This window comes from Petaurus breviceps, unplaced genomic scaffold (assembly GCF_028583685.1).
Source record: "Petaurus breviceps papuanus isolate PSGF00001 unplaced genomic scaffold, PetGlider_PUasm1.0 189, whole genome shotgun sequence".
Lineage (NCBI taxonomy): Eukaryota > Metazoa > Chordata > Mammalia > Diprotodontia > Petauridae > Petaurus > Petaurus breviceps.
Window position 1 is genome coordinate 914,825 of NW_027185809.1, and position 3,897 is coordinate 918,721.

The following is a 3,897-nucleotide window of genomic DNA, read 5'->3' on the forward strand; positions in this document are numbered from 1 at the left end:
TGTCTAATGGTGAAGGACACAGTGCTGTCGTTGCAGAGGTCTTGGAACCTGGCTGTTGGTTCCAAAGCCCTGAAGAAGGATTTTCTTGTTGTATGTTTACAGAAATCCTGGAAGGGGGTTTTGCTAATGTTTTTAGGGGTCCTAGGACTGTTCTGCAGACAGAGAATGAAGACACTGGCCATGTATCTTGTGGCCTTGCTAAGCTTTGTCTCCCCAGGAACAAAGATAGCTGAGAACTTGTCTCAGGTCAAGATGAAGAAAAGACCTCCATTTTGGTATTAAACACCATGCTTAAGCTTGTTGTAACCCTGGGGTAGATTCAATTGTGATCCAAGGGTGGGGAACTTTTGACTTTTTGTGCTCTGATTGAACAAATGAATGTACTTTACTTATGATTGGAGACTAATCTCCATTTGAGAAGAGGGGCTTTGTGGTTGACTAAATGAATTATAATGTCCAGGGGTGGGGTAGTACTTGATTGAATCACACTTGGTAAATGCTGTATTTTGATTCCCTCTGTTCTTAATTTGTCACTGAATAAAATGGAGAGCACCTATGAACCTTGGGAAGTTGCCTTTGCTTGGCATTACACGCTCTTACACCACATGGAGACAAGATGGGTTTTTATATAAAAAGGTTGTGGGAGGAATCTAGGGGTGATCCAGGGGAGGTGTTTGGGGAGGGTCTTCAGGAGGAGTTAGTGAGGTCAATGAGTGATTAAGGGTGGGAAGTTGGTGGAGGCTGCCTGGAGACTACAGACTATAGTGGGCTAGGCCTGTTCTAGGGTGGATTGATACTTTGATAGGCTCAAGGGTGGGAAATAAGGTGGTCAATGGAGGGCCAAGCTAGTAACAAAGGTTTGGGCCAAGCTACAATGAAAGGCTTATGGCCTCAAGCAAATGCCTCATCAAATTCAATCAGAGTTCAAGGGGGTTCCAAGAGCCTGTACCCCAAAGATTCAAGGAGAGCTCAAGGGGGTTCCCAGAACCTGCACCTCTTCAAAGGGACCTAAGAAGGGTTTGTTGTGTCATCCCAAAGGACCAGACTCTTCATAGTTGACCCTTGGCACAAGTAGTCTACCAGAGGTGTTCCAGAGTCCTGCGAATCAGTGGGACTGCCCCCAATTAAACAAGTTGCATGGCTCCTTTAAGCTTTACAAAATACTTTAATAAAATATCTCACTTGAGTTTCGTAACAATCTTGTAAAGTAGTTGCTACTATTATCACCATTTAACAAGAGGAAGCTGAGGCTGGGGAGAGGCTTCTTGCCTGGGGTCACTAAGGCGTTAAGTAGCAGAGCCAGGATTTGAAGCAGCCATTGAAGCAATCACCAGATCAGAAATCAGAAGACTCTGTCCATTACATTAGGCTTCCTCTGTCAGGCTAAAGGAGCGTGTTCTGACAGTCTGGGTTATTGACTTGGCTTTGTTACTAACTCTTAAGGATCTTTGATTCTATTCCTCTGGGTAATCCCTCCAGTTATACTGAGCTCAACTATAGGCTCTTTAGCAGATGGTTACATGAGCTGCTTTGGCTAAATAATCAGCTGTTGGTCAATTTTATAGGGATAAGCCTCTCTAAATTTATCTAAGCTGGTCCTAAGACAACAGACACAGGCTGTCACAGACCCATATTTAAAGCCTTTCCGACTTGGCTTTCCAGGTGGGTGTCCTAGTATAGCTTTCTATGATAATATATTAGTCAACAAGTATTTACTAAAAAAAAAAAGACTGCTGTGAAATTACAATAACCAAACTTGACTGCAAAGAAGAGCTTATGAGGATGTACTTCCCTCCCCTCCAGTTTTTTCCCCTAGGTGGGGGACTATGGGTGTCAAACACTACAAATAATATTGAACTTTTTTGATAATGTTGGTTGGTTTTCTTGAACTATTTTTTCTTGTTTTTTTTTTCTTTGTTATAAAGGATGGCATTCTGGAAGGAGGAGGGAGGATGAAATGCCCATGGCCTCATATACTAAGCTCCCATATGTAACAAGTTTGGAAATTGCTGAATTCTTCCTGAACTCGTACTTGCTTAGCCAGGAGCCCCTCTCTTGTGAGAAACAGACCTGGCCATACTTCCTGATAAGATGCCAGAATGATCATGGACATCTGGGTCTCACAATAAATCAGGGCAAGGACTATACAACTGTCCAGACCAAGGCCTGGCTACAACGGATGTGCTTATCTACCATTGTCAGACTAACTTTACTTCCCACAAGACTAACTTTGTTTCCCACACCTATTTTTGGAGGTTTTTGACTTTAAATATTCCCCCTTTCCCTATGGTCGGGGCAGCTCTCCTAAGGTTTCCTTGGGAGACTGTCGCTGGCCAGTTCAATAAACTGATGCTCAGAACAATTGGCATGGCTTGGGGTCATTTTTCTCTACCTGTCCATTTCAAGGATATGAAGATGATGTAAAATAAAAGATATCAATAAACATTTAATTGTTTAACAATTAAACATTTAATTTTAAAGAAATTCAGAAAATAATCACTAAGTGCCTGCTGTATGAATAACTAACATTTCTTATTGAACTTTAAGATTTTCAACTCACACTGGGGCCTGAAGTCAGGAAGATCAGAGTTTAAATATGGTCTCAGACTCTATTAGGTGTGTGACCCTGAGCAAGTCACTTATTTACTTTAGTTTCCTCAATTGTAAAATGAGTATAATGATTAGCACCTACTTTCTAGTGTAGTTGTGAAGATCAAACGATATGATATTTGTAAGGCATCTGACCCTTAAATGCTTATTCCCTTTCCCCTTACCCTTAATAAACATTTCAATCAAGAAGCATTTATTGAGTCCCTACTATATGCCAAGCACTGAAGATACCAAAAAAAAAAAGCAAAAGACAGTTTTTGCCACCAAGGAGTTTACAATCTAATGGATTACATAGCCTGTCTTAGTGATGAGGGATTGGTTTGTCAGGAACTCTGATCTTATCTAAGACCAGAACCTGTGATTCAGTCTGGAAAGAATTCAGCTCAGCCTTACTTGGAGTCAGAGTTGAAAAAGTTTATTATACCTTTGCAGTGGGCAAGGGTCCTTAAGGGCAGGGCTGACTGGATGGATGTAAAGGACTTCAGTGCATAGATAAAAGTTAGGGCTGACTGAGAGGAACTTGTGACTTCAGGGCATAGATAAATGTTTGAGATGAGATTTGGCCCAGACAGGAGGAGGTTTAAAGAGAAATACATAAATGCTAGTTATCATTATTGTTGCTGTTATTATTAAATAACTAACTGGCTCTGCCTCAGTTTCCCCTCCTACAAAATTCCCCGGTGTTATCGTTCAGACCGAAGGAACTTCCAGCAGGTAGGGCTGCAGAAATACAGAGAGCGCAGCTAGCGCCCGGTGCATGCTCGGTCTCACTTAACAAACAAAACCCTCCCCAAACGAACCGACGCACCGGAAGGGGAGGGGCAGGACAAGCCCGGGAACTACATTCCCCAGAATTCCCGGGGCTTCCTTTCCGGGGCGGCTGATGAAACCGAAAGTGCTGCCGCAGCGGGGCTTTTTTTTTTCCACCTTCGGTCCTGTGAACGCGACGGGGGCGTGAGTCCGGTCGGGGCTGGAAAACCCTGGGCCCTGGGTAAAGCATGAACGGAAGAGTGGATTATCTGGTCACGGAAGAAGAAATCAATCTTTTCAGGGGACCCTCAGGTACTTGGCGGGAGCTGGGGACGGGATGGGGGGAGGGGAAGGGCCGGGGAGGGGGGAGGCGCAGCCTCAGGCCCCCCCCCCCCCCCCCCTTGGCGGGCCACGGGGCCTCTCTCAGTGTGACCCCTTCGTGAAGGGGAGGCCTTGTAGCCACCCTCGGCGGAGGAACGTCCGCTCTGTGCCGTCTGCAGCCTGGCCCGGCCCAGCTGCCCGCGCGTCACCGCCCCC

At 44.9% G+C, this 3,897-nt stretch overlaps 1 protein-coding gene and 1 long non-coding RNA gene across 3 annotated transcripts in view; both read left to right on the top strand.

Moving 5' to 3' along the window:
* Window positions 1-560, top strand: part of LOC138164193 (uncharacterized) — a 1,494-nt gene extending 934 nt beyond the window's left edge. The window contains exon 2 of the long non-coding RNA XR_011169007.1: window positions 39-560. This is a non-coding gene — a long non-coding RNA (uncharacterized lncRNA). The remainder of the gene's footprint in view (window positions 1-38) is intronic.
* Window positions 561-3,435: 2,875 nt separating this feature from the next.
* The window catches only part of LOC138164188 (protein FAM50A), a 7,794-nt gene continuing 7,332 nt past the window's right edge, over window positions 3,436-3,897 (top strand). For both annotated transcript variants that reach the window (XM_069091780.1, XM_069091781.1), the window contains exon 1: window positions 3,436-3,672. The gene's annotated coding sequence lies outside the window, so the exon portion shown is untranslated. The remainder of the gene's footprint in view (window positions 3,673-3,897) is intronic.